This window comes from Mus caroli, unplaced genomic scaffold (assembly GCF_978045245.1).
Source record: "Mus caroli unplaced genomic scaffold, Mus_caroli_1 scaffold_18, whole genome shotgun sequence".
Lineage (NCBI taxonomy): Eukaryota > Metazoa > Chordata > Mammalia > Rodentia > Muridae > Mus > Mus caroli.
In genome coordinates this window covers 13,169,012-13,184,329 of record NW_028227273.1, presented here as the reverse complement: position 1 = coordinate 13,184,329, position 15,318 = coordinate 13,169,012, and the positions used below count along the sequence as shown (strand labels likewise).

At 44.3% G+C, this 15,318-nt stretch overlaps 1 protein-coding gene across 15 annotated transcripts in view; it reads right to left on the bottom strand.

Moving 5' to 3' along the window:
* The window catches only part of Slc8a1 (solute carrier family 8 member A1), a 355,838-nt gene that overhangs the window by 286,540 nt on the left and 53,980 nt on the right, over positions 1–15,318 (bottom strand). The window contains exon 1 of one of the 15 annotated variants that reach the window (XM_085833330.1): positions 12,404–12,734. The exons of 12 other annotated variants lie outside the window; for them this stretch is intronic. The gene's annotated coding sequence lies outside the window, so the exon portion shown is untranslated. Of the gene's footprint in view, positions 1–9,978; positions 10,075–11,120; positions 11,327–12,403; positions 12,735–15,318 lie in introns of those variants that run through there. 2 more of the 15 variants (XM_029471272.2, XM_029471273.2) reach the window with 2 other exon arrangements.

Here is a 15,318-nt window from a genome sequence, read left to right as displayed (position 1 = left end):
GCAAGAACAGCATATTCTTCATGGCTTCACTGACCAAGTTTCTCTTAATCACTCACATGTGCCAAACACTTAAATGTTGGATGGCAAAGATCTCTCTCTCTGATGTATTTAACGCTCACTAGGGTGTTACTGAAGTCAAGTTATAAATCTCCTTTCTAGAAGATGAACCTCTTCCATTATTAGATTTCAGAAGAGGAGGGACTCATTGGGCATTTCAACAGTGTGACTGAACACTCAAGTGGACAAGCTAGAAGTTCCCAGATTCATGCACTCAATCCATGACTTTAGAAACCTCAGACCATTGCACCTCTGGTCCTATATCAGGGTATTTTTAGGGTAAGGGAGCCAAGTGCTTGGAAACCTAACCTTTGTATTCTTAGATTCTTCCAAGGCCCTTCTTGTTGACAATAATAACTACTTCAATTTCTTAACTCCACATTAAGAAAAAATAACAGCCTTTCTTTGATAGTTGGTTTTATACGCTGGAAAAGAAAGAATGAAGTCTTATGTGTGCTTCTATGTGTAAGTCATTTAAAAAAGAGAGAGATTTTCTAGCAAAACTATTTGCCATCCTAGACTGGAGACATTTAACCTTCAGAAATGTGGGGTGATGAGATCAACCACTCAATAAGGTGCTTGTCAGGCAAGAATGAAGACCAGAGTCTGGTTCCCAAGAACCCACTTAATACCCCTATAAGCATGCCAGCCTGCTTTAATTCATGTACTGTGGAAGTAGGTGCCTGGGATGCCCCAAACAAGCTGGATAGCTAGTCTAGCCCACTGGTGAGCTCTGGGAGACTTTTCTTTAGAGCAATTGAGAAAGACACCTGATGTCAACTTCAGGCCTCCACACTCATTATAGAACGCTGAAGAAAAGAAAAGTCCATACAGGAAAGAACCTAAAAGAGGAGAAATCTCTCTAGTACACAGAAGGAGAAAAACCTGAGAGGAACATATGATGAGAATAGTGAGGAATGTAGGTCTCTTCAACTTCCCTTCACTCAAAAATTATCCAGAGATAAAAGAATACAGGTACCTGGGCCATATCTTAAGATACACAGTGGATAGAGTTGCAGTGTTCCTGCATACACAGGCAGGTCTAAGATAGTGCAGTATTGGCACTATTCCTTAACAAGACCTGGAATAAGGGCCAGACAGGAAGAATAGGAAAAGCTGAGCGGAATCCAGCAAGGACTCTGAGGCAGGTGCATCTGCAGGAATCACACACTCAGGGGAACCCTTCATTAAGGAAGTGGAACTAACTTAGTGCCAGAGCATCGGAGGGCAGTCATGTGCTATGTATATCGTTACAACACTGGTGTGGGGAAAAAATGTATCACATGGCTTTGGCTCTTACAGACTGAGATGGGACCCCTTGCAGGATTAAAATAGGGAGGGCCTTCATGACTATGTTGGCAAGGAGGTGGAAGACGAGAGGCTGAGGGGAAATGGAATGAAAGAGGAACACTCGTGGGGGATCGTCAAAGGGTGAGATGAAGGCACTGAGTCATTTACAAAGCTCCTAATTCATAATCTTGCTGCTCCCTTTGCTTTCTAGTGTGCCTCTTGGAACTGGGAAGTTTAGCTTTATAATTCAATTTCAGGATAGATGACACCAGAACATCTCAAATTATTTGATTTGTCAATGTATATTTTTATAATGAAAATGGTGGTGAAATGAATTCAGTCTGGTAAAAACTTTCTTAGGAGATACATTTCATCACTGAAAGTCTTTTTCCTGTTTGGTATCAAAACTCAATCCATGGACAAATTCTCCTGAGAACAGCAGAAGTGGGAAGCAAAAAGAAATATGTATATTTCTTTTATAAATATATATATGTATAAATATATGTATATATGTATATTATAAATGATAGATAATCAAATGCACAAATACTTCCTTTGTGTGACTCTTCTGTCAATATTCTATATTACAGTTTAGGAAAGTTCCCGAAGGAATGATTAATTAGCTTGCCTCTAAAACCATGCACAAATCCACACAGAAGCAGTAAAATTTCAAAAAGTAAGTCAGCTTGAAGAGGAACTTGTCAGCTCGTATTATTCAACAAAATAAGTGGAGTGTTGGTGGCCTGTGGGAAAACAAAAATGTTTTCCACAGATCTTAGTGGTTTATGAAGCACACATGCTCCCTGTGGCATAGGGCATGCAGTATGTGTGTCCTTTGATGGAGCCACACGTGTTTATCTTGGTAAAATTACTTAAATCCCAGCTGAAGGGTTACAGTTTTGTTAGGGAAGCTGTTGAAGCAACTTTATTATTGCCTTTTTCTGGTGTGTGAGAATCTATCATAAAGTTAATCCTGAGAGGAGATAATAAAAAAGTTAGGGGGAAAATTGACTGGGGGGAAATTAAAGCCAACCAGCCAACCAACCAACCAACCAACCAACCATCCAACAAAAAGTTAGTCATTTAGTCATGAGACTCATGATAATTTCTTGGCTTCTCAAGCCTTTGATTAAACGAGAAACATTTCATCAATATTAATAGTAGCCCATCACTTAATTATTCATTCATCATTCATCCATTCACTCATCCATCCATCCATCCATCCACCCATCCTTTCACCCATCCATTCATCCATCTATCCATCCAACAAATGCTGAATGTCTATAAGGTTTCTGGTAATATGTAATATCTGGTTTAGCAGAAGAGCTAAAACAAAGAGAAAGAGAGAGAGAGAGAGAGAGAGAAATACAATCTCTCTCCTCATGAAATGTATGCCCTCACTGAAAGTCAGTCAACAGAGATATTGCTCTAAATTATTTTCTCAAAGTTTAATCATTAGCTGTTGCAAATTCTCCTTAAGAAAACCCACAATAAAACATAAAAGACTGGGGCCTGATCTCTGGGGTTTTAGTAAAGGCACCATGAGGAACTGACATTTGAGTTATTTAGAAATTTTGAAAACTACGGGAAATCAGTTGCTTCAGTGCAATGCTTCAGGTGACCCCTTAGCATTACCCTTCTGGATGATGTGATTTCTCACAGACCTACCTTCATATGGGGGTGGGAGTTAGATCATATTAGAAAATACTGAAAATAGCTTCTATAGCTTAATGGAGATTTTCCCTCTTGGAAGTCAGAGCTATGCAGCTGCCTTTAATTGATTCCTAACACATACTGTTCTGGGGAGTGAGATGAATGAAGGTCTCACTGGTCAAGAGACTACAAAAAATGGATACCAGATTCGTCCCCACTGATGACTTTTGGACAAGCCCCTTCTGCTTTCTCTTCCCTGTTCAACTGTAGGGATGAGGAATTCTGCTAACAATCTGGATTTAGGATACTCAAGTCCCACATTTTGGCACTCAGTGCCACTCATAATACACCACCTGCCCGCCTCACTGGGTCTACTGTCTCCGACAGTCAGCTTAGCTACTAAGTGGGAAAAAACAAACAAACATAAATATGACTTATATTGTCCTTTCTCAATTTTTTTATACCTAACCTCCGTGATCCAACCTTAAAACCAAATTTCTCTCTGTAAAATTTCCTTTATTAGTATTACTATTATTATTGCCCCCTCCCCCCACCCTGGGGAATCTCTTAAAAGCCATGCAACCTTGCTCTCCACTTCTCAGTAAGAAACACAAGGCTGCTAGCTACAAAGCTTATGCAAAACCACGCGTCAAATAAAGTGACAGACTAAATTCTAAAAACAGGTCTGTGCATTTCTAGGCCACCTCTCTTGACTCTATACCAACTGGTAAGATGTCTTGAGCTCACTCATGTTGTGTTTGTATGCCCTCATGTTCTATTCTGTATGTCAGGAATTAGCGATCCATGGCCAATGGCCCAACCCAGCCTGCCACCTGGTCTTGTAAAGCCCATGAAATTAAAATGCTTTCCCACTCTTAGATGATTGAAAGCTGGAACAAAGGAATATTTCACATTTCAAAGGAAACTTGTGAGATATTGAGAGTCAATGTTTATAAATAACTTCTTAAGGAAAACAGCTCTTTCTTTTTGTCTGTATTGTCTGTGCTGCCTTGTTGCAAGAATATAGTTAAATTTCTATGACAGACCCCATGGTTCACAAAGCCAAAAGCATTATTATTTTTCTCACTGTTTAAAATAGTAATTATATATATATATATATATATATATATATATATATATATATATATGTGTGTGTGTGTGTGTGTGTGTGTGTGTGTGTGTGTGTGTGTGATATATATGTATATATGTATTTTAAGGTCTATGAAATTGTGCATTACCTACATTCCATCTTCCCATGACAATACTCTATGTCATTTAGCATATCCATTTAAAGGCACAATTGGGACAAAGACTCTCACTATTTAACTCTCAAGCCATGGATAAGTCTTTCTAAAATACTTGTATTTTACTGTAACATTAATATATTATTCCCCCATAAAAGCCATAGACTTATTATTATCATTATTGATATTATTATAATCATTATCCCTCCTTAAGTAGATGATGAAAGTGTGCTGAGAGAAATGCTGAATTCAAACAAATATTATAATTATAAATGAATGTATCTGCTAGTCTCAGAGCCCTGAAGGCTGAGAACACAAGGGGCTGCATTTTAACAGTCTACATCACCAAACAAAAAGCAATGATGTGGTCGTCTTTCCTCTCTGAGGAATCCTGGTTAGATATATAGGCATTCCTGAGGCTGGAAATGTAGTTCCATTTGGGAAAGTCTTCTACATGGTCAAAGAGGAAGAAAAGCAGACATGACTTGGATGGAATGACCTCTGGGTATCACTTTCTCCCTTTTTAATCTTAGAGCCATTTGATATTAGGCATTCTTGATTTTGTTGTTTTACACACACACACACACACACACACACACACACACACACACACACACACACACACACAAATAAACCACATGCCATTTGATGTGTTTTCCAGTGTCTGGGCTAAGAATACTGATTTAAACACGAAACAAAACAAAAATTATTTATGTTTTGGGAAGAAAGGTAGAAAAGATTCATGGGGATAAAATTCTCGAATTCTGCCCAACACACAAAAACTTCAGCTCTGAGGGAGTCATTTCTGTTCTATAGGAAAGGCATTTTTGAAAGGGAGGTGAGGCTCCTGAGATGTGGCACCTTTCCAAACTCTCTGATGCTACCTATAGTGAAGTCTACAAATCAAGTGTCACTTTGGGAGCAGAATAAGCCGCCTGATGACTGAAACCTGTTATGAGGCTTGGATACTCTAGACTAAGGAATGAACACAACCAGAAAGAGTCCCTAAGTCCTGTGGTTTGGTGAGGCGTGCAGAGGAGAATGCATCAGAGCCATCAATGATAAATAAACTACCTAGAGTGTACCAAGGAATGCCCAGTGTAGCATTACACCTAAAATCCCAGGAATCTGGAGGCACAGGTAGGAGACTTCCATGGGTATGGAGCCCCTTGAGGTCCATTTATCTTTAAAACCAAGTAAAAAGTAAACCAAGAAGTGCATTGACTAGTGGCCTACCCTTTCTCCTTGCCTCTGACCATTGCAGTGACTCCATGATGAATCTTACCTTCCAGTGTAAAATGCACTTGGGAAATACCAAAAGCTACTACTGATCCCAACTCCATAGTGTATATACACGGTCCTGACTGAGTGCAGGGCAGATCAAGTGCTATGGAGATATTTTTCTATGGCTGTCCTTGTCATAAAATGCTTAGAACATGTTTTACTTGGTCAAAATGACTCGGCTTATTGGTTTTCTAAACCCCTTTACCTCTTTGTGATGACCCCCAAATCCCCTCTCCTCTCCTTCTTCTGCAGTCCAGATCCTATCTTACTCAGCCATGGCATTTCATCTATGAGATCATGACAAGAAGAACTAAATCCAGAACATGGATTGTATAGTCTTTTATTGACCCACAGCTAAGTCATTCAACTGCACCATAGTCTTCATCTTTAAATGCATTTTTATGCTTCTTTGCTGGACATTTAGAAGCATCAAATAGGTATATGTATATACACATATATCAAATAGGTATATGTATATATATATATACATATATGTGTGCATATATATACATATACATATGCATGCACACACACACACATACACACACACACACACACATATACCAGCTTGTCTAGATAATGACATGACAAGTGTTCAACAAATGTGAAATGGCTTGCCTTTCCTTGTGTCCTTTACACAACCTGAATGCTCAGTAGACACTATGGTTGGATTAGTGGAAGGTGGTAAATCACTGGCTGTCCTGCTGTTTTGACTTGATCTCACATTAGATTAAGCAAAGACATTATTTGTGACTTAGTTTGCAATGGCATGGAATCTACAGAGTGATTATTCCATCTTTTAAGATGGCCTCTGATAGAGACATTAACTTTTCCAAGATCTCTTGAATGTGCAGGGAACTGTTTATCTGAATTGGCATCGAGCAACTGTTGTCTAGGTGACTAGTGGAAATGTTACAATACAGCGCCTTCAGGATTTTGAGACTGTCAATCTGCTCTAGAGAAAATACTTTGCCCATTTCTCAGAAGCCTTACAAAAGCTAACTTCTTAAGAAAAGAACCAAAGGTTGCTTCAGGGTAAAACCTTAGTAAAGGAATCCACATTTGCCTGCTTTTGGTTTCTCTCTGGTTACTGACCTCTTATTCAAAAGCTCTGCTCCCAGGCCCTTGGCTCCCTACACTTCCCTATCAGAACAGTCTCAAGAGGGCATTCACTGGGCAGAAACACAGTTTTAACTCTTCCACTTCCTCTTTGTCTTGCTGTATCCCAGGTCCTCGGGACTTTTTGAGAGCTGATTGCATAAAGCTTTTCAGGTTCACAAATCGACATAAACTAATGGCCTGTGTAGATTCACACATCGTACCCCTTTGCTGGGCAATACCTCTGCATTTTGTTAGGGATTTGGTCAGAATTCCTTCACTCAGATGAGTGACCTTCATACTAATGGTTTCAGATTTTGTGTTGGCCAGTGGATAACGGCTTTGAACCCATGAATAGTTTTACCAGACTCAGACAACTTATTATAGAGGATGCACTAGCCCTCAGCCACAAAAAGAGTTTCCATGCTTCACTTGTCAGACAGGACATTCCCTGCCTTCTTTGAAAACTGAGCAGGAAGTAAGGATGCCTGTTATTTGAACCTTCTTGTTACATTCTGGACTAGAAGGACCAAGGACCCAAAAACCAAAGGACAGGTGTAAATGTGAGGGCGCAGCAATCAGATTCCAAACAGAGTTGCCAGGGAAGAGAGCAGTGTGAGCTCTGTGAAATCAAGGCACTGTCTACTCGTGTTCGAAACTCCTTCCATGAAAGCATAGCAGTAAGCACTTACCCTGGAAGTCTTCACATCAGAAAGAGGGCTACTACACACAACTACACCATGGCTAGTTTAAAGTTTCAACACGATGCACATGTACACATGAGAAGCTAGAGGCTGCAGGAAAGAGAGAGGAAGAATAAGGGGAAAGAGAGGGATTGCCAGAGGAAAGAGAAAGAGAGGGAGGAGAGAGAGAGAGAGAGAGAGAGAGAGAGAGAGAGAGAGAGAGAGAGAGAGAGAGAGAGAGAGAGAGAGAGAAATAATCCTACTGCATTTAATGAGGCCCCACTGGACTAGGCCTAAGTTTAAATCAAAATCCCACAGGCAAAAGCTGAAAGCTCACATTTCCCGAGTCTGGTCTATCCCAACGGGTCGGAAAACACCTGACATCTACTTCCCCTACATCTAGGAGACATCTCCCAGGAGCCAGAACCATTTTGTTCAGAGGGAGAAGTGGGAACAGGTAGTGTAGTAACCCACTGGCCGGGTTGGCCTTAGTTACCACTGAGAATTAGAGCTGGAGAGGTAGACTTTTAAAGGAACAGTGGGGAATCCATACAGCATCCTGGAATCTAGAGAAAGTCAGGGAAAATACTTGCCACAAGAGGGAGCAGTGGAATTTGGTCAGATAGGTTCCTGGATAAATGTTCTCACTGGGGAGAGGTGGGTATCTCATTGTGGGTTTGCAGTAGACATTGGATCATGAAGTGTGGATGGTACTGGATGATGTTGAAACACAAGACACATATCCCTAAGTGGCTGAGATTATCACTTGAGCCACTACATTTTTAACAAAAGCAACGATTGGAAGGAACATATATACAACAGCTCAAGAATATGAAACACGTAACCTGATGTAACACCCTCCTCTCTAAACATGTCTTACTCTATATTTAACTTCCATTCTAGTTTTGTCCTTGCTGATACCTATACCTGATTCTTGCCTGCATAGCTGTCTCCCTCTACCTTGGGCATCCGAGAGAAAAGACTGGCCTCGTCGAACGGCAGCATGAAAACAACACCCTTAAGTCTAAAACTGTGATGTTCATGGTCAAAGGCAAAATACTTTCTTGATGCTGCTGTGTCTTTTTTAAATATTTTTTTCTGTTCATTCTCTTTTTAAAGGAGGAATGCAATTTATAGAAGCCCCAGAGTTCTTCTCATCATTTATTCTGTCCAGGACACAGATTAAGCACTAAGAGGGAAGGAACCATGCGTTTACTTTGCAAGATAAATAAAAGTCTATTTTCGTCGATAAAAAACATGTTAAATATAGCTCACTAACAAACGCCGCCGCTCTTTTCAACGTAGTTTATTGTTTCAGAACACAGTGAGCTTGAAAGAACAGCTATGTTGATCGAGATTCTTCAGTCCTCAAGGTATCCCTCACCTTCCTTCCCTGTTTTTATTTAGAGTTCCAGCACTCACAGTACTATGCGCTTTCCTTCCCTGTCATAGTCAACAGAGTTTCCAGCTATCTCTTAATCTAAATCCACACTGATACTCTGGGAACTCTTGCACAGCAACAGTAAGGTCTGCAGACAAATAAGGCAGCATGAAGCACAGCCCACCTCTGCCTTTAGTTCACTCCTCTCTTCCCAGCCCTGGCTGATCACTCCGAGGACACTCGCATCCTTTGCTGCCTCTGGTCAGTGTGGCAGTGGATAATGGCTTATCTCTCTTCACCTTTTTTTTTTTTTTTTCATTTTCCTCTCACTCTTTTTCTAGAGACCCAGTTCATTTTCAATAAAACACAACAGCCATTTTAAACCGGGGCAGGGTGGGGGGAGAGCAGGCCTCTCTCTTTATAGGGTAGATCTTATTTAAGGTGCCCAGAAATCCAAATGGAACACTTTATTGAAACAGGCAGAAATTTGTAAAATGGTTTAAGAAAGCCCATCTCACAGAAAGCAGTGGTCCTTCCCTGCCAACTCCCTCACTCAACCCCAAAGATGGAGCAGGCTCCTTCCTTCCTTCCTTCTGCCTTCATACCCCGCTAACCTTCGCAAATTAAGCAAGTTTAGCAAACCCAGAGAGCAAAATCCCGGTAACACAGGATTTGAAAGAGGAACCTAAAAAGCAGCCATCCTTCTTCCGGCTTTCTGTTCTTAACAAATGAATGAAGACTCTAGATTCATCCCACTCCCACTCCCCCTTTTTTTCTGCAGAAGAGCTCTAAGAGAGGAGGTGTGTGTGTGGTGTGTACTTTGTGTGTGTGTACTTGTGTGTGTGTACTTTGTGTGTGTGTGTTAGTGGGGCATACTTTCAGAATGTCCTCCAGGTTGCCTCCCCCTCCACACTCCCCCACATCCCCCTTCAGAAATCTTCACCCAGCAGGTCCTGGGCTGTAGATGTTGTTCAGCTGTTCCTATGTGATGTACTCAGGCAGTCCTTTGAAGCAGATCTGATCAGAAATCTCCTCCTCCTCAGCTGCTGGCTCCATGACCAGGATGCCTGAACTGTCTTTAGCTCATCTGTCATTTTTTTTTAAAGCTTCTTCCACTACACCTCCCACTGATATCCTTTTTTCCTCGTTTTAGTCTTTACACCTCCAGCAGGACAAAGTTTGTGTTGTTGTGTTCACAACCACTAGTGGCTGACTAGCAGAGAGCCAGAGAGTGCCTTTCAGGGAGCCAGGCTAGGGGGGAAGGGTGGGGGGAGGGTTAAAACCATACCTAACACAAAAAGCATGACTTTCTGCCCAGGATCACAGACAGCATGCATATGCTCTCCCAAAAATGCTTTGTTAAACTGGACCACTGCTGCTCTTCACTCAAGCACTGCCACTCTATCTGGGAAGAAAAGTAGGAAATGCAAGCAAGTCATTCATTAGACAGAATCTATGGGTCTACAGGGGAGGGCTAGTGTGTGTGTGTGTGTTTGTGTGTGTGTTTGTGTGTGTGTGTGTGTGTGTGTGTGTGTGTGTGTGTGTGTCGGGGGGGGGGATGCAAGCACGCACATATGTTGTATTTTTTTTAAGGCATCTCCAGGACAGATTTGGTTTCTCTGCCTGACCTGCTGTAAGACCTCCCTCTTCCTAGAGAAGGAGGAGCCAAGAAGGAGATCCTTGAATCTCAGAACACAGGCCATTTCCCCAAGAGCCAGCCATAGCCTCGGTGTCAAATAATGCGACTGTGAAGTTCCCTTTGAATCTCTGGGTAAAGACGCCTGTGTGTGCAGAATCCGCAACACACACCAAGGCACGGTGCCCAGTCGCTGGGATCCTACAGCCCACTCCCCATCTCATTTCTCCCTCCTCTTTCTCCGCTACACAGCCACACCTCCCTCCTCTCTGCAGTCCTCCCCTAGTGGCACCCAGTGCCCGCCAGAAGAGGCTCATAAGTGGAGCCTTGGGGGAAGACCCCAGGGATTACCAGGAAGAAGGGTGACCCACCCGGAGAGGAGCCCAATGGATGGAGATGTCTGGCTTCCCAGCAGCGCTGCTTGTTTTCCGGGTGGACTTAGCTCTTTGCGCCCTGAATCCTCGCAGCCCAGCCAGCACTGTCCAGGGTGCAGCATCCCCCCTCCCCCCTAGCAACCCTTTCTTCCTCTGGCAATCTGCACTGGCAGGCGGGGACCCTCACGCCCAGAACCACCAACAGCCTGAGCAATTTCACTCTCAGAGAAGCACGGACATACAGAAAATGTGCAGGCGCGCACACGCTCACACACACACACACACACACACACACACACACACACACACACTCCAGAACCAGCCCTTTGGCTTAAACCAAGGGAATCGCTGCCTGGGGAACCGCGAAGAGATCAGTTACCGTCTCCCCGATGTCTCTGCCTGCCGGGGACCAGCTCCTACCTGGGCTGAGCCTTGTGGATGGATCCCCTTCCCCGGTCCTGCACGCCGCCAGGCGATCGGGCGCGCTCACTCCCTTTTGAGACAGCTCTGGATCAGGAGGAGGTCGCTCCCATCCTCTGCTGGTAACACAAAGCCGGCGGCGGCGGCCCAACTCCGGAGCAGCGCCCGGCGCGAGCAGCGGCGGCGGCGGCAGCAGGCAGCGGTGCGCGCGGGCGGGAGGCGGCGAGGCCGGCGGGCTGGGAGGGCCGGGGCCGGGCGGCGCGCGCGCTGCGCTCCCTCCCTCGCTCTCTCCCCTCCCTCCCGCGCACCCCGCCCGCCCGCCCGCAGCCTCGCACTGGCTCGCACGAGCCGGGCCCGCCGCCTCCTTCCGTGTCTCCCGCCTCTCCGGACCCCGCGTGCTACCCCCGGGTGCTTTGCGGTAGCAAAAGCCGGGCGGGCAGCGGTGGCAACCACCGGGGTCTCCTCTGCTCTGCCAGTGGCTGGATTTCTCAGACTGTGGGGCCCCCCGCAGTGCGTACAAACCACACAAGCCAGCGCTCTCTCCCGCACCCCGACAGGCTCAGACCCGTGTCGCTGCAACTTTTCTTTTGAACCTCGCTAGACTGATCCGTTGACAACCCCCAACCCCAAACACACACCCCAACTCTCCTACTCCTTCCTTACCCCGCAATTCACTACTCCAGATACATCCTTCTTCCTCCACATTCTAGTCCTTTGCTAATGCAAGCTTTATACAGCAAAAGGGAATCTGGGGTTGTATCGTCGATTTTTTTTTTAAATCCTTACTCTATGTTTCACCTTCATATCTAGCTAAGAAGACATATCCTAGCTACTAGATGCTGCGGATCAAATCCAGACTAAGGGCAGGGGTTTCCCCAGCGGAGATCTCTGAAAGACTCCAGGTGTTGCAATTTCCCTCACACCTTGCTGCTTAGAAGGGAATAAAGATCTAGAGTCCCTTTAGTGTGAACGATGTGCGGCTTTTAAACTACAGACAGGAGAAAAAAAAACAAAAACAAAAAACAAAAACCTGAGCATTAAGACTGAGTCAGGAAAGACCTAATGCAGCAATCGACGAACCATTCATTGTCCTTTCCAAGAGAAGCCCTACCACTGCCAATACATCACTTCCCCATAATTAATAAAGGAGCATTGCAGCAGGCCCTCCTCGCTCCCAAGACAGCTCATTCATCCTTACAAATCCTTAATGACTTGGCAGGATGAAAGGCTAGACCCACCGTGGAGCTCAGCAGCTCCCAAACCTGGCTGCCAGTCAGACACACCTGGGGATGCAGACTCAAATACTGTAGATGCTGTAGACAGAAGCTGCTGCAAACTCTGAGACAGTAGTCCTAAAGGACTGCCTCGCGTAAGATGTCCAGGACAGCTATATGATGTGGACAGAAGAAAGAGCTGCAACTCAGGGACTTGGAAGTTCAAGTCCTTCAGGACAGTTCGCTCCTCAGATTTACAGCGCAGGTCTGACTGTCAGGCCTTAAGCAAGGAGAGATTAGGGCCCTGGAAACCAGTCTGACTGTACAGCAAAGAAGTAGGGTGGGCGAACTGGCCTTTGCCTGGACAGTGGTTAAGGACTCTTAATCCCTGACTGCTCCTCAGATCTGCATGGGAGGTTTTTAAAATCCCAGTGAGTAGGCCACACCCCAAGTAGTGGATTTGCGGATCTTTGAGGTGGAACTCAGCATCAGTGATTGGTATTTAGGTCCCTTGGTCCTTTCCTACGCCTGGGGTAGGGGGGGTGGGGTGGGGGTGGGGGTGTAAGGATCAGGGCTCTGAACTAGTGTGCTTTCAATATCAGTATCATGTGGGTGTGAATCAACTGGTGATTCCATTTCTTGTTCAGAGAAGGGCCTCCTCCGTTTCTAGCAACGCTCACTCGTCATGGCTGTCCTCTGAAGAAGGACCTCACTTTATACAGCACGCATGTGTGGTTATAGACACAGAGCTTGGCAGAACAAGTGCAAGCTGTCTCTTGTGCTGAAATTCCCAGGAATCCTTCCTGCCCAAGATCAGGTTCCATTCTTTGCCGGGTCCAGCGTTTTGCCTGGGAGCCCTGCTGCCATCCATGCAGACTCCAGTTTGACTGCACAGACCCCTGACACATGAGATGACATAATAGGTCCCCTTCACTCAGCTAGAGTATGCCCTCTGCTACAAGCTGCTATAGAGCCCCGACTTCCAGGGAGAGTGAGGGGCAGCTATTTGGCTCAGTCTAGGAAAGGAGCTTTGAGAGAAGAGTGGCTGCTTTGAAAGGGCACAGAGAGAAGCTTGTGACTGAAAAGACTCTACTTCCTTCCTCGGAAGGAGAAGGCAGGTAGAGAAAAAGAGAGTGAGGGAAGGAAATGGAAATGTGAGTGAATTGTGCTCCACTGGGATACATCTTGTGAGAAGTGGGGGGAGTGTATTTGCTGTGATGGATTTCCTAGCAAACACTCCCTGGTTTTCTTGAAAGTGTAAGTATTTTGAAATATAGGAAGCCAAAAGAGCTGGTCTTTTTATGGTACCCTGTGGTGCCCTGAGTCCCTCTTGTCAGCATCTGGTTAATTTTGATCCTTTGAGTGTCCCCACCCACTTTTTATCTAGCAATCAAGAGGCCACCCCATGCCTAGTGATTTGGTAACCATTTTGATTTGGCTCGGTATCTGAGCCTCTAACTTTCTTTGTCTTCCATTCTCATTAAAGGAAACTCTATAATGGTTCCAGCGCCCCAAGGCAATTTAAATCTTTTGCTCCCTACCTCCTAAATGTCATACATGACTGGATTTTTATTGCAAGAATTATCAAGGTCTACATCGCCGGCAACAAGGCTGTGGGAGACGGCAGCTGTACTTAAGGAAGTAGTGTGGCTGCTGCAGGCTAGAGATCCAGAAATAAGGAAAAAAAATGTACCTATGGAGGTGGGAATTTCCATTCCAATAAAAAAAAAGCATTTCTCAATGGCTGTCTTTCTCATGTATGATGGCTATATTCATCTCTGTGAACTCGGGGTTTCACAAATGAGTTTCTACTATGTTACTAACTAGAAGAGTGTGATACAACCACTTCAGGAATTGCACAGGATTACTGTAAGAGTTGATGCATCCTAAGATTTTCATGAGTTATTTCCTAGAAAACCTTTGTCAGAGCCTTTAGCAAATTCCTTATAGAACCAATGTAGGGAACATGAATTTGATCCAGCTTTGTATCCAGTCTTCAGAAAGATGGGACAGAGAATTACCCATTTAAAATGATTATATTTAGTGCTGGGTTGAAACCCACAATGATTTTTTCATCCTAGAAAAATGAAGTTCTATGCTATGGTTTCTTTTTCTTGACCTGGATTCCCTGGGCCAGAGGGACTATGGTTCTTTCCATTGCTTGATTCCTCCTTAAGCCTGTTAGTTAAGTCCTGATCATCCCGGACTCAGTTCCACTTTATCAGTCTTAGACACTAACTACATTCTGCTCCTTCTTAAACTTAGGCTCTCAAGAATTTCTGCATAAGGAAAAGGTTCTGCAGTACACCAGACTGTCCAGACTAGGGCGCAGTGGCTAACTCCCCCTCCCTTAGAACCTCAGGTAACTAGAGCATCTCATTTTTTTTCTTCCTTTAGGTTTTCTTTGCTGGTGATGGAATCCAGGGCTCTTTGCTTTAGGGATGAGTGTGGGGATCCTTTGTTGACATCCAGTGCTACTGGTCTTTGTCCCTTGCGTCTTATTCTTGCAGTTGAACCCAGCTGTATTTTGACCTGATGAAAACCTGGCTCCAGTCTAATAATGGGCTGTGTTGATGCATGCAAAGCATCCCAGAGTGTGAACAACTTTCCTGGTGGAGTGGTAGAGGGAATTCTCCTCCTGTGGCCGTTACCTAGGAATCATCCACTTCCTTTGGTGGGACGATGACGGTGTCACTGGCTTAGGAGCATCAGGGGCCTGCAAGTCTATACTTGAACCTTTATTCAAAGGCTAGACTTATCCAATAGTTTCATTTTTTTAGTTTGGCTTTGCACCACATCAAGGAAACAGCTGCTTCCTATTCTACAATGTCACCAGTGTTAACCCAAAGGCAGAATCACTGTCTGAGCAGAAAAGAACACATCTCTGGTTAAGATCTGGTGCTTGGGAGTCCGAATCCATAACTTTCTTCTGGCTCTGTGACCTTTGGCAGCTTCTTAATCCCTAGAAAGCCGTATTTCTGTTA